This window comes from Microtus pennsylvanicus, unplaced genomic scaffold (assembly GCF_037038515.1).
Source record: "Microtus pennsylvanicus isolate mMicPen1 unplaced genomic scaffold, mMicPen1.hap1 Scaffold_109, whole genome shotgun sequence".
Taxonomy (NCBI): domain Eukaryota; kingdom Metazoa; phylum Chordata; class Mammalia; order Rodentia; family Cricetidae; genus Microtus; species Microtus pennsylvanicus.
Genome location: NW_027460893.1, coordinates 105,536 through 121,115, shown reverse-complemented (window position 1 = coordinate 121,115; position 15,580 = coordinate 105,536).

Here is a 15,580-nt window from a genome sequence, read left to right as displayed (position 1 = left end):
GTTCGAAGATGTGTGGATCGATATCCGGGTCTTCTATTCGGTTCCATTGGTCCTCCTGTCTGTTCTTATGCGAGGACCAGGCTGTTTTCAGAACTGTAGCTTACAGAGTGTTCTTGCAGGTGGGGCACAGAAGAGGTTAATTACGGTACCTTAGTTCTTCTGCTTTTCTAGCAGACCGGAGCCCAGCTGACAGGAATCCAGTAGAGATGGTGTCAAGGTTCACACTGACACTAACAGCTGTAACTTGAGCAGGATTTGTGATCCACATGAAATTTGCAATGAATTGCAGCAAATCTGTGACACTCTAACTTGCTCAGGCTCAGTATCTGAACATACAGATGTTTGCAATGATCACTGGCTTCAGGATTTTTTTTTTTTGTTGTTGTTGTTGTTTTGTTTTTCCACGAGACAGGGTTTCCCTGTAGCTGAAGTTTAACGGCCTGGTGTTTTTGTGACTTACTGCTTCAAAGAACTTCTCCATTTCTTTATCCCTAAGGGAAAAGAAATATAATCACTAAATACATTTAAGTGTCTTTCAACCATTTTAGATCCCTCTGTTGAGAGTTCTCTGTTTAGGTCTGTACTCCATTTTTTAAAATTGGATTATTTGTTCTTTGGATGACCAATTTCTCGACTTCTTTGTGTATTTTGGAGATTAGTGAAGATCTTTTCCCATTCTGTAAGGCCGTCGTTTTGTCTTGTTGGCCATGTTCTTTGCTTTACAGAAGCTTTTCAGTTTCAGGAGGTCTCACTTATTAATTGTTTCTCTCAGTGTCTGTTTTTTTTCTTTTTTTTTCTTTTTTCTTTCTTTTTTTTTCTTTTTTTTCTTTTTTTCTTTTTTTCTTTTTTTCTTCTTCTTCTTTTCTTTTTTTTCTTTTTTTCTCTCTTTAGTTTTTTTCTTTGTTCTTTTTCTTTGTTTTGTTTTTCTTTTTTCTTTTTTTTCTTTTTCTCTCAGTGTCTGTGCTACTGGGGTTCTATTTAGCAAGCGTTCTCCTGTGCCAATGTGTTCAAGTGCATTTGATATTTTTATTTTTATATTCTTTTATTGTGGATGAAGTCAATTATTTGAACTCTCAAATATTTTTATTGTTATTATCTCTCTATTTGTTTGCTTATTTGTGGTTGTTCACCAACTTGACTATCTAGAGGAAGTAAAAGTCGTAACAAGGTTTCCGTAGGTGAACCTGCGGAAGGATCATTAACGTGAGAGAGCAGCGGCGGCGGCTCTGCCCGCCCGCTCGCCTGCCTCGCCCGAGTTCTCGCCGGGAGGCGCGCTCCCCGGGTCGCACGTGTGTTGTGCGCACGGAAGTGTGCGTGCGCACGGGCGCGCGTGGCGGTCGTGAGAGAGAGGTCGAGAGAGGGGGAAGGGGGACGGGCGCCGGCTCGCCCGCCCTCCTCGCCCCGTCCGAGGACCCGTGTCTGGCTCTGCCGCTGGCGGCTCACGGCGGACGGCGGCTCTCTTCCCGCTCTCGCTCTCCTCCGTCCACTCCCGCTGCTTGCCTCACCGCACCGCAGCGGCCCGCGGGTGTGTCCCCTCTTTCCCGGGCGCGCGCCTTTCCCTCTCCATCCCTCTTCGCGGGGGAGGATGGGCGAGGGTCTGGCGGCGCCCCGGGCCCCCTCTCGCCGCCGACCTCCGCTCGCGCGCCGTGGCGCGCCTGTCGGGGAGGCGGCGGAGGTTGGGCGCACTTTTTTTTCCCCCCTCTCCACCTCCTTCTCCAAAGGACCGGGGTAGACCAGTAGTCCCTCCCACCGGGCGGGAGGCCATTTTTTTCCCCCGGGGATGCGGCGGGTCGACCAGATGTCCCGCTGGACTCTTTTTTTTTTTTTTTTTTTTTTAATGTATAATATATATTATATCTTCCTAGACCTGACGGGTCGACCAGTTGTCTCTGTGCACTTCCTTTTTTTTGACGGACTGGAAGCGGGTCGACCAGTTGTCCGATTAAATATTTGGCCTTAAAATGCTAAGTAACGGGGTCGACCAGTTGGCCTTGTGAACTTGGGTCGACCAGTTGTCTTTTTCCATGTCTTGATTGAATGATGTCATTCTTCAATGTGTTGGTGGTTAGTTTATCTCTTTTGTTCTCTATGCCAACACGCCCCACTCACCAAACACTTTTTTTTTAATTTATTTATTTACTTATTTTTATTTTACTTTTTTATTATTTATTTATTTATTTATACATACATACATACATCCTGTCTATCTGTCCAGATGGGGCAGGGGTAGAAGGGGCTAGCTATGAGAGGAAGGTGCTCGGTGGGCATCCAGTTGTAAATAAGGCTGGGAATAAATAGCTGAATATTAATTCATTTGAGTAATATTAAAACTGTTCAAGTAGAAAACAATTGCTTTCTTTTTCTGTTTGCCCAGAGATCTGACTGACTGCAACTTGGAAAGAAGACGGCCCTGCTGGACAGAGACCTCCCTCCTGCTTTGGGTGGGTCGACCAGTTTACATGTTTATTTCCACGTTTTGTCTTTTATGGATTGAATGGATGTGTCTCTCTCTTTTTTTTTTTTTTTTTTGGTTTTTCGAGACAGGGTTTCTCTGTGGCTTTGGAGCCTGTCCTGGAACTAGCACTGTAGACCAGGCTGGTCTCGAACTCACAGAGATCCGCCTACCTCTGCCTCCCGAGTACTGGGATTAAAGGCGTGCGCCACCATCGCCCGGCTCTCATTTTTTTTTCACGATTGCTTGCTTGCTTGCTTGCTTACTTACTTACTTACTTACTATCTGTTCAGCCCATCTCATTTACTTACTTCTTTAAAAAAAATGACCCACCTAGTTATTTACTTACTTACTTACTTGTTCATTCATTCCTTCACTTCCTTATCTTCTTTCATATATCTGTTTATTTATCTGCTGATTTAGCGTGACTCATTTACTTATTGAATGTTTCAATTATTATTTAGTTTTATTCATTTATTCATTCTTTATGTCTATTTTTATGTATGTATTTACTTACTTTCTTAATTTTTTTTTTACTTTTTAAAATTTACTTTATTTTTTTCTTTCTTTGGGAATGTAGATTCTTTCTTCCTTTCTTCCTTTCTTTCCTTCTTTCTGTCTCCTGACTGTCACTGGCTAAGAAAATGGTGGCCTCCATGTCACTGGTCAGCATAGCAGCTCCTAAAATGGAATTTGATGAAGGGATACATAGATAGATAGATAGATAGATAGATAGATAGATAGATAGATAGATAGATAGATAGATAGATAGATAGATGGGATGCGCACACGCTCACACACACACACACACACACACACATATGCACGCACGTGCATGACATGTACAGATGGGGGGCGATTCCAATGTTTTCAGAGGAAGGTGCTCGCTGGTAATAATAAATGTGCTGGTAAATAAGGCTGGAAATAGCTGAATATTAAATCATTAAAACTCTTCAAATAAATAAAAAGCAATTCCATTTCTCTCTCTCTCTCTTTCTCACCATATACCAGCACATCTGAACTGACTGCAACATACAAAAGAAGAAGAAACACGGAAAGAAGACATCCCTGCTGGACAGGATCTGAGATGAGAATAAATTCATCGAATGGCTGCCAACAGCATTTCATTGAGAAGAGATTCCACATTTTATGCTGTACAGTTACTTAGTTAGATAGATAGATAAAGAGAGGCCTGTGAACTGGGGTGGGCTGTGGCTTCTCAGGTCACCTCAGGTCAGGGAGGGGCTGAGGAGTGTCCCATTGGCCTTGACAATAGGCAGGAGTCAGAGGTTAATGTCAGGGCAGGGCCTGAGAGTTCCTCAAAGGGAATGAATGGAGACCCTTGCTTACCTAAGAAATGCCTGACCTTGGAAAAGGACTTGTGGAAAGCGGGCCCTTGAAACTGTGGTTTCACGTCTTACTAGAAAGCTCCCTCTTGGAAGGGAAAGTCATCGTGATATCTTACTCTTTTCCCAAGGATACCCTACCTACCCTTCTGATCATTCTTACTGAATTAAGTCTTCCACTGCAAATAAATAAATAAATAAATAATAAATGAAGTGGGTGAGTGAGTGAGTGAGTGAGTAAGTAAGTAAGTAAGTAAGTAAACAAGCAAATACGTGGATGGACAAATAAATACAAAGTTTGCTGTTGTTGACTGACTTTTGATTTCATAATGAATCTCTCTCTCTCTCTCTCTCTCTCACACACACACACACACAAACACACACACTAAATATACAATAAAAGGAAGCATAACACCTTTACTCAGGGGGCAGAGTGAACTCTGAAAGTTTTCCAGGCGGGGGGGGGAGAGAGACAGAATATAAGAACAAAATGAGAAACAAGGAAAAATAGTGTTGGCTGGCTGGCCGGCTTTCAGTTCCCTGACAGAAATGAGCACATTGTGGAGGAAACACAAAGTTGTTACACTATGTGGGTGTGATGAGGAGAGATTGTGAGTGAGTGTCCTGTCAGAACAAAGTTAGTCCCATAGTTGATGAAATTCATTATCCCAAAACTTCAGCAGAATATATCCCAAGTTTGCAAATGTGTGATCAGCTTGTGACAGGTTGGGCTGGAGATGCTGAGAACTGGGGAGCCCTCAATGCAAGAGCAGACACTCATTCCCATGAAGAGGGAGAGAGGGAGGGAGGGAGGGAGGGAGGGATCATTCATTCCTATACTCAAGTTTAAAGAAAGATGAGTGGCTATCTATGGAGAGACCACTCACAGATATGAAAAATCATTTCCTAAAAATCAAATTTCTCAGTCAGTATGCAACTGCTATGGTGCTTCTCCTAGATAGAGCAAAACACACAAACAAACTGATTCCTTGATCTAGAGCCACAGTGCACATGCTGTGGAAAAGGGGACATGGCCAACTTGAATCACAATATTCATCAGAGCATGAAAAGAGCGTAAAAAGGACACAGAGGAGAGATAATTGTGGTCCTTCCTTCCTCCCTCCCTCCCTCCCTCCCTCCTTCCCTCAGGAAGTGACTGACAGATGAGACTTTGTCGAAGCAGGTTCTGTCTGAAATACCAGACTTGAGTTTCCCCCTCTGTGGGTATTAGCTAATCAGTCCTCCCTTCTTTCTGTAGGAAGGTGGTGCATGTCTCTCAGAACTTACCTGGTTTCCTCTGCACCAGGTGAACCAGGGAAAAGCTTTCTAAGCCTTATTCAGACCCATAGAGGCTGCGCTGTGTGTGACTTCAGAGACCTCAGGGAGTATAGGGGTGGGTGGGTGCTTGATGCTTCAGACTCATGTCATTGAAGGACATAACATAGTCTGGATTCACAGAGATTCACAACACAGAGCCATTGTCACTTACTAACAGCTCAGGACACCCAGAGCTAACAAGAAATTGCAGTCTCAGCCGGGCTTTAATCACAGCACACACACAGATCTCTGTGAATTCAAAGATGGCCTGATTTACAGAGTGAGTTTTAGGACAGCCCAAGATACAAAAAGAAACCCTTTCTTGAAAAACAAAGCAAAACAGCAAAAGAAAGAAAGACAAGGAAAAAGAAAAAAATGGCAGTCTCTTTCCACTCTCTCCTCCATTGGCTCTTAAAGAGCTCTCAAGCTGAACTGGAGACCATGGTGTCACTCAAAACTGGGAAGCCAGAAACCTTAGGGGGGTCACAGGAGTCGGACTGACTGCAGCACTTGATGCCTCAACCCTGCTAATGGCTGTGATATAAGGCATGGTAAAATACGGGCTTTGGCAGAGCACTACTCCCCTTTCTCTATTATTATTGCTACACAACGAAAAGGACTGGGGGGGGGGTGATGATGTGCAGTCAGTGCTGGTATTGAAATCTCACTGACTCCTTCCGCACTCCTTGTCAATTCCCGACTTTGTCAAATCAACTATCGTGAATCTTTGATGTGGGTTGGCCCTTTAGGAACTCAGAGAAACAAGACAGACAGACCTGTTTCATCCCAGAAACCTCCCAGTTCCTGAGCCCTAGCCCTGGAAGTCTCAAAGCCATCACATCCAGAAATCTCTCTAGTCCCTGCTAGTGGTGAACTCACTTCGTCTTCCCCAGGACCACTAATTATTTCTCCATGTTTTCCTGTGAGATCTGAGGCCAGCTTTCTTCTTCCTCCCTCTGGCCTCTCCACGAACGATCTCCATTCTCTAGACAACATGTCTAGAACCGAGTCTTATAGGCACCGAGAGAGTGTGTCTTGAGGGCAGTTGGCGTTTCTAGGACACGAGTGACATCACAAAATTCCGAGAGCTCTCTGGGATACCGTGGAATTTCCAGAGAAGGGACTGCTGATGTCGTGAGGCACGGCCTTTACCTCCTTGCTGATACTTCTCCCCGAACTGACCGACCGACCGACCGACCGACCAACCGGAACCTGAGGTTTCCTTTCCAGGAGTCTCTCCTCCGACACAGAGGGAGCCATTCAGGATTTCCTCCTTCCAAAACCAGAAATTTCTCTCTGCTTCATTAATATCTTCTCACTACTTCCTGAACCCATGGGGAGTTAGTTAGTTGAACACTCACTTTTTTCATGAATGACCCTTCCTCCCTCTCCTGAACATCTCATATTACTGATTCATACTCAGTAAAACAGTAATATGAGAAATTAGGCCAGGAGGACATGGAAGATGAGGGTTGAGTCTTCTGAAGTGAACAAGCACTTAGGGAAGGCTAAACTTAAGGGAATTTGACTCTGAGTGGCAAGACATGAATAGCTGCTGCCAAGGCACAGATACAGGCACCAACTGGGCCCTCGGCATCCTCCTGCATCATCAGAGCTGTGTGGGAAACTCAGCCCAAAGGAGGGGCCGTGTTCAAAGGGAGAGGGCATTTTCGAGGACAGCACTGTTTTCTTTTTCTTCTTTCTTTCTTTCTTTCTTTCTTTCTTTCTTTCTTTCTTTCTTTCTTTTTTTTTTTTCGAGACAGGGTTGTTCTGTAGTTTTTTTTTTTTTTTTTTGGAGCCTGTCCTGGAACTAGCTCTTGTAGACCAGGCTGGTCTTGAACTCACATGCTTTCTTTTTTTTTCTATTGGATATTTTTGACTTCTTTATCAAAGATCAGGTGTTCGAAGATGTGTGGATCGATATCCGGGTCTTCTATTCGGTTCCATTGGTCCTCCTGTCTGTTCTTATGCCAGGACCAGGCTGTTTTCAGAACTGTAGCTTACAGAGTGTTCTTGCAGGTGGGGCACAGAAGAGGTTAATTACGGTACCTTAGTTCTTCTGCTTTTCTAGCAGACCGGAGCCCAGCTGACAGGAATCCAGTAGAGATGGTGTCAAGGTTCACACTGACACTAACAGCTGTAACTTGAGCAGGATTTGTGATCCACATGAAATTTGCAATGAATTGCAGCAAATCTGTGACACTCTAACTTGCTCAGGCTCAGTATCTGAACATACAGATGTTTGCAATGATCACTGGCTTCAGGATTTTTTTTTTTTGTTGTTGTTGTTGTTTTGTTTTTCCACGAGACAGGGTTTCCCTGTAGCTGAAGTTTAACGGCCTGGTGTTTTTGTGACTTACTGCTTCAAAGAACTTCTCCATTTCTTTATCCCTAAGGGAAAAGAAATATAATCACTAAATACATTTAAGTGTCTTTCAACCATTTTAGATCCCTCTGTTGAGAGTTCTCTGTTTAGGTCTGTACTCCATTTTTTAAAATTGGATTATTTGTTCTTTGGATGACCAATTTCTCGACTTCTTTGTGTATTTTGGAGATTAGTGAAGATCTTTTCCCATTCTGTAAGGCCGTCGTTTTGTCTTGTTGGCCATGTTCTTTGCTTTACAGAAGCTTTTCAGTTTCAGGAGGTCTCACTTATTAATTGTTTCTCTCAGTGTCTGTTTTTTTTTCTTTTTTTTTCTTTTTTCTTTCTTTTTTTTCTTTTTTTTCTTTTTTTCTTTTTTTTCTTCTTCTTCTTTTCTTTTTTTTTCTTTTTTTCTCTCTTTAGTTTTTTTCTTTGTTCTTTTTTTTTGTTTTGTTTTTCTTTTTTTTTTCTTTTTTCTTTTTTTTCTTTTTCTCTCAGTGTCTGTGCTACTGGGGTTCTATTTAGCAAGCGTTCTCCTGTGCCCTTGTGTTCAAGTGCATTTGATATTTTTATTTTTATATTCTATTATTGTGGATGAAGTCAATTATTTGAACTCTCAAATATTTTTATTGTTATTATCTCTCTATTTGTTTGCTTATTTGTGGTTGTTCACCAACTTGACTATCTAGAGGAAGTAAAAGTCGTAACAAGGTTTCCGTAGGTGAACCTGGGGAAGGATCATTAACGTGAGAGAGCAGCGGCGGCGGCTCTGCCCGCCCGCTCGCCTGCCTCGCCCGAGTTCTCGCCGGGAGGCGCGCTCCCCGGGTCGCACGTGTGTTGTGCGCACGGAAGTGTGCGTGCGCACGGGCGCGCGTGGCGGTCGTGAGAGAGAGGTCGAGAGAGGGGGAAGGGGGACGGGCGCCGGCTCGCCCGCCCTCCTCGCCCCGTCCGAGGACCCGTGTCTGGCTCTGCCGCTGGCGGCTCACGGCGGACGGCGGCTCTCTTCCCGCTCTCGCTCTCCTCCGTCCACTCCCGCTGCTTGCCTCACCGCACCGCAGCGGCCCGCGGGTGTGTCCCCTCTTTCCCGAGCGCGCGCCTTTCCCTCTCCATCCCTCTTCCCGGGGGAGGATGGGCGAGGGTCTGGCGGCGCCCCGGGCCCCCTCTCGCCGCCGACCTCCGCTCGCGCGCCGTGGCGCCGCGGCGCGCCTGTCGGGGAGGCGGCGGAGGTTGGGCGCACTTTTTTTCCCCCCTCTCCACCTCCTTCTCCAAAGGACCGGGGTAGACCAGTAGTCCCTCTCACCGGGCGGGAGGCCATTTTTTTCCCCCGGGGATGCGGCGGGTTGACCAGATGTCCCGCTGGACTCTTTTTTTTTTTTTTTTTTTTTTTTAATGTATAATATATATTATATCTTCCTAGACCTGACGGGTCGACCAGTTGTCTCTGTGCACTTCCTTTTTTTTGACGGACTGGAAGCGGGTCGACCAGTTGTCCGATTAAATATTTGGCCTTAAAATGCTAAGTACCGGGGTCGACCAGTTGGCCTTGTGAACTTGGGTCGACCAGTTGTCTTTTTCCATGTCTTGATAGACTGATGTCATTCTTCAATGTGTTGGTGGTTAGTTTATCTCTTTTGTTCTCTATGCCAACACGCCCCACTCACCAAACACTTTTTTTTTAATTTATTTATTTACTTATTTTTATTTTACTTTTTTATTATTTATTTATTTATACATACATACATACATCCTGTCTATCTGTCCAGATGGGGCAGGGGTAGAAGGGGCTAGCTATGAGAGGAAGGTGCTCGGTGGGCATCCAGTTGTAAATAAGGCTGGGAATAAATAGCTGAATATTAATTCATTTGAGTAATATTAAAACTGTTCAAGTAGAAAACAATTGCTTTCTTTTTCTGTTTGCCCAGAGATCTGACTGACTGCAACTTGGAAAGAAGACGGCCCTGCTGGACAGAGACCTCCCTCCTGCTTTGGGTGGGTCGACCAGTTTACATGTTTATTTCCACGTTTTGTCTTTTATGGATTGAATGGATGTGTCTCTCTCTTTTTTTTTTTTTTTTTTGGTTTTTCGAGACAGGGTTTCTCTGTGGCTTTGGAGCCTGTCCTGGAACTAGCACTGTAGACCAGGCTGGTCTTGAACTCACAGAGATCCGCCTACCTCTGCCTCCCGAGTACTGGGATTAAAGGCGTGCGCCACCATCGCCCGGCTCTCTTTTTTTTTTTCACGATTGCTTGCTTGCTTGCTTGCTTACTTACTTACTTACTTACTATCTGTTCAGCCCATCTCATTTACTTACTTCTTTAAAAAAAATGACCCACCTAGTTATTTACTTACTTACTTACTTACTTACTTGTTCATTCATTCCTTCACTTCCTTATCTTCTTTCATATATCTGTTTATTTATCTGCTGATTTAGCGTGACTCATTTACTTATTGAATGTTTCAATTATTATTTAGTTTTATTCATTTATTCATTCTTTATGTCTATTTTTATGTATATATTTACTTACTTTCTTAATTTTTTTTTTACTTTTTAAAATTTACTTAATTTTTTTCTTTCTTTGGGAATGTAGATTCTTTCTTCCTTTCTTCCTTTCTTTCCTTCTTTCTGTCTCCTGACTGTCACTGGCTAAGAAAATGGTGGCCTCCATGTCACTGGTCAGCATAGCAGCTCCTAAAATGGAATTTGATGAAGGGATACATAGATAGATAGATAGATAGATAGATAGATAGATAGATAGATAGATAGATAGATAGATAGATAGATAGATGGGATGCGCACACGCTCACACACACACACACACACATATGCACGCACGTGCATGACATGTACAGATGGGGGGCGATTCCAATGTTTTCAGAGGAAGGTGCTCGCTGGTAATAATAAATGTGCTGGTAAATAAGGCTGGAAATAGCTGAATATTAAATCATTAAAACTCTTCAAATAAATAAAAAGCAATTCCATTTCTCTCTCTCTCTCTTTCTCACCATATACCAGCACATCTGAACTGACTGCAACATACAAAAGAAGAAGAAACACGGAAAGAAGACATCCCTGCTGGACAGGATCTGAGATGAGAATAAATTCATCGAATGGCTGCCAACAGCATTTCATTGAGAAGAGATTCCACATTTTATGCTGTACAGTTACTTAGTTAGATAGATAGATAAAGAGAGGCCTGTGAACTGGGGTGGGCTGTGGCTTCTCAGGTCACCTCAGGTCAGGGAGGGGCTGAGGAGTGTCCCATTGGCCTTGACAATAGGCAGGAGTCAGAGGTTAATGTCAGGGCAGGGCCTGAGAGTTCCTCAAAGGGAATGAATGGAGACCCTTGCTTACCTAAGAAATGCCTGACCTTGGAAAAGGACTTGTGGAAAGCGGGCCCTTGAAACTGTGGTTTCACGTCTTACTAGAAAGCTCCCTCTTGGAAGGGAAAGTCATCCTGATATCTTACTCTTTTCCCAAGGATACCCTACCTACCCTTCTGATCATTCTTACTGAATTAAGTCTTCCACTGCAAATAAATAAATAAATAAATAATAAATGAAGTGGGTGAGTGAGTGAGTGAGTGAGTAAGTAAGTAAGTAAGTAAACAAGCAAATACGTGGATGGACAAATAAATACAAAGTTTGCTGTTGTTGACTGACTTTTGATTTCATAATGAATCTCTCTCTCTCTCTCTCTCTCTCTCTCTCTCTCACACACACACACACACACACACACACTAAATATACAATAAAAGGAAGCATAACACCTTTACTCAGGGGGCAGAGTGAACTCTGAAAGTTTTCCAGGCGGGGGGGGGGAGAGACAGAATATAAGAACAAAATGAGAAACAAGGAAAAATAGTGTTGGCTGGCTGGCCGGCTTTCAGTTCCCTGACAGAAATGAGCACATTGTGGAGGAAACACAAAGTTGTTACACTATGTGGGTGTGATGAGGAGAGATTGTGAGTGAGTGTCCTGTCAGAACAAAGTTAGTCCCATAGTTGATGAAATTCATTATCCCAAAACTTCAGCAGAATATATCCCAAGTTTGCAAATGTGTGATCAGCTTGTGACAGGTTGGGCTGGAGATGCTGAGAACTGGGGAGCCCTCAATGCAAGAGCAGACACTCATTCCCATGAAGAGGGAGAGAGGGAGGGAGGGATCATTCATTCCTATACTCAAGTTTAAAGAAAGATGAGTGGCTATCTATGGAGAGACCACTCACAGATATGAAAAATCATTTCCTAAAAATCAAATTTCTCAGTCAGTATGCAACTGCTATGGTGCTTCTCCTAGATAGAGCAAAACACACAAACAAACTGATTCCTTGATCTAGAGCCACAGTGCACATGCTGTGGAAAAGGGGACATGGCCAACTTGAATCACAATATTCATCAGAGCATGAAAAGAGCGTAAAAAGGACACAGAGGAGAGATAATTGTGGTCCTTCCTTCCTCCCTCCCTCCCTCCCTCCCTCCCTCCCTCCCTCCCTCCTTCCCTCAGGAAGTGACTGACAGATGAGACTTTGTCCAAGCAGGTTGTGTCTGAAATACCAGACTTGAGTTTCCCCCTCTGTGGGTATTAGCTAATCAGTCCTCCCTTCTTTCTGTAGGAAGGTGGTGCATGTCTCTCAGAACTTACCTGGTTTCCTCTGCACCAGGTGAACCAGGGAAAAGCTTTCTAAGCCTTATTCAGACCCATAGAGGCTGCGCTGTGTGTGACTTCAGAGACCTCAGGGAGTATAGGGGTGGGTGGGTGCTTGATGCTTCAGACTCATGTCATTGAAGGACATAACATAGTCTGGATTCACAGAGATTCACAACACAGAGCCATTGTCACTTACTAACAGCTCAGGACACCCAGAGCTAACAAGAAATTGCAGTCTCAGCCGGGCTTTAATCACAGCACACACACAGATCTCTGTGAATTCAAAGATGGCCTGATTTACAGAGTGAGTTTTAGGACAGCCCAAGATACAAAAAGAAACCCTTTCTTGAAAAACAAAGCAAAACAGCAAAAGAAAGAAAGACAAGGAAAAAGAAAAAAATGGCAGTCTCTTTCCACTCTCTCCTCCATTGGCTCTTAAAGAGCTCTCAAGCTGAACTGGAGACCATGGTGTCACTCAAAACTGGGAAGCCAGAAACCTTAGGGGGGTCACAGGAGTCGGACTGACTGCAGCACTTGATGCCTCAACCCTGCTAATGGCTGTGATATAAGGCATGGTAAAATACGGGCTTTGGCAGAGCACTACTCCCCTTTCTCTATTATTATTGCTACACAACGAAAAGGAACGGGGGGGGGGGGGGGTGATGATGTGCAGTCAGTGCTGGTATTGAAATCTCACTGACTCCTTCCGCACTCCTTGTCAATTCCCGACTTTGTCAAATCAACTATCGTGAATCTTTGATGTGGGTTGGCCCTTTAGGAACTCAGAGAAACAAGACAGACAGACCTGTTTCATCCCAGAAACCTCCCAGTTCCTGAGCCCTAGCCCTGGAAGTCTCAAAGCCATCACATCCAGAAATCTCTCTAGTCCCTGCTAGTGGTGAACTCACTTCGTCTTCCCCAGGACCACTAATTATTTCTCCATGTTTTCCTGTGAGATCTGAGGCCAGCTTTCTTCTTCCTCCCTCTGGCCTCTCCACGAACGATCTCCATTCTCTAGACAACATGTCTAGAACCGAGTCTTATAGGCACCGAGAGAGTGTGTCTTGAGGGCAGTTGGCGTTTCTAGGACACGAGTGACATCACAAAATTCCGAGAGCTCTCTGGGATACCGTGGAATTTCCAGAGAAGGGACTGCTGATGTCGTGAGGCACGGCCTTTACCTCCTTGCTGATATTTCTCCCCAAACTGACCGACCGACCTACCAACCGGAACCTGAGGTTTCCTTTCCAGGAGTCTCTCCTCCGACACAGAGGGAGCCATTCAGGATTTCCTCCTTCCAAAACCAGAAATTTCTCTCTGCTTCATTAATATCTTCTCACTACTTCCTGAACCCATGGGGAGTTAGTTAGTTGAACACTCACTTTTTTCATGAATGACCCTTCCTCCCTCTCCTGAACATCTCATATTACTGATTCATACTCAGTAAAACAGTAATATGAGAAATTAGGCCAGGAGGACATGGAAGATGAGGGTTGAGTCTTCTGAAGTGAACAAGCACTTAGGGAAGGCTAAACTTAAGGGAATTTGACTCTGAGTGGCAAGACATGAATAGCTGCTGCCAAGGCACAGATACAGGCACCAACTGGGCCCTCGGCATCCTCCTGCATCATCAGAGCTGTGTGGGAAACTCAGCCCAAAGGAGGGGCCGTGTTCAAAGGGAGAGGGCATTTTCGAGGACAGCACTGTTTTCTTTTTCTTCTTTCTTTCTTTCTTTCTTTCTTTCTTTCTTTCTTTTTTTTTTTCGAGACAGGGTTGTTCTGTAGTTTTTTTTTTTTTTGGAGCCTGTCCTGGAACTAGCTCTTGTAGACCAGGCTGGTCTTGAACTCACATGCTTTCTTTTTTTTTCTATTGGATATTTTTGACTTCTTTATCAAAGATCAGGTGTTCGAAGATGTGTGGATCGATATCCGGGTCTTCTATTCGGTTCCATTGGTCCTCCTGTCTGTTCTTATGCGAGGACCAGGCTGTTTTCAGAACTGTAGCTTACAGAGTGTTCTTGCAGGTGGGGCACAGAAGAGGTTAATTACGGTACCTTAGTTCTTCTGCTTTTCTAGCAGACCGGAGCCCAGCTGACAGGAATCCAGTAGAGATGGTGTCAAGGTTCACACTGACACTAACAGCTGTAACTTGAGCAGGATTTGTGATCCACATGAAATTTGCAATGAATTGCAGCAAATCTGTGACACTCTAACTTGCTCAGGCTCAGTATCTGAACATACAGATGTTTGCAATGATCACTGGCTTCAGGATTTTTTTTTGTTGTTGTTGTTGTTGTTTTGTTTTTCCACGAGACAGGGTTTCCCTGTAGCTGAAGTTTAACGGCCTGGTGTTTTTGTGACTTACTGCTTCAAAGAACTTCTCCATTTCTTTATCCCTAAGGGAAAAGAAATATAATCACTAAATACATTTAAGTGTCTTTCAACCATTTTAGATCCCTCTGTTGAGAGTTCTCTGTTTAGGTCTGTACTCCATTTTTTAAAATTGGATTATTTGTTCTTTGGATGACCAATTTCTCGACTTCTTTGTGTATTTTGGAGATTAGTGAAGATCTTTTCCCATTCTGTAAGGCCGTCGTTTTGTCTTGTTGGCCATGTTCTTTGCTTTACAGAAGCTTTTCAGTTTCAGGAGGTCTCACTTATTAATTGTTTCTCTCAGTGTCTGTTTTTTTTTCTTTTTTCTTTCTTTTTTTTTCTTTTTTTTCTTTTTTTCTTTTTTTCTTTTTTTTCTTCTTCTTCTTTTCTTTTTTTTTCCTTCTTTTCTCTCTTTAGTTTTTTTCTTTGTTCTTTTTTTTTGTTTTGTTTTTCTTTTTTTTTTTCTTTTTTCTTTTTTTTCTTTTTCTCTCAGTGTCTGTGCTACTGGGGTTCTATTTAGCAAGCGTTCTCCTGTGCCAATGTGTTCAAGTGCATTTGATATTTTTATTTTTATATTCTTTTATTGTGGATGAAGTCAATTATTTGAACTCTCAAATATTTTTATTGTTATTATCTCTCTATTTGTTTGCTTATTTGTGGTTGTTCACCAACTTGACTATCTAGAGGAAGTAAAAGTCGTAACAAGGTTTCCGTAGGTGAACCTGGGGAAGGATCATTAACGTGAGAGAGCAGCGGCGGCGGCTCTGCCCGCCCGCTCGCCTGCCTCGCCCGAGTTCTCGCCGGGAGGCGCGCTCCCCGGGTCGCACGTGTGTTGTGCGCACGGAAGTGTGCGTGCGCACGGGCGCGCGTGGCGGTCGTGAGAGAGAGGTCGAGAGAGGGGGAAGGGGGACGGGCGCCGGCTCGCCCGCCCTCCTCGCCCCGTCCGAGGACCCGTGTCTGGCTCTGCCGCTGGCGGCTCACGGCGGACGGCGGCTCTCTTCCCGCTCTCGCTCTCCTCCGTCCACTCCCGCTGCTTGCCTCACCGCACCGCAGCGGCCCGCGGGTGTGTCCCCTCTTTCCCG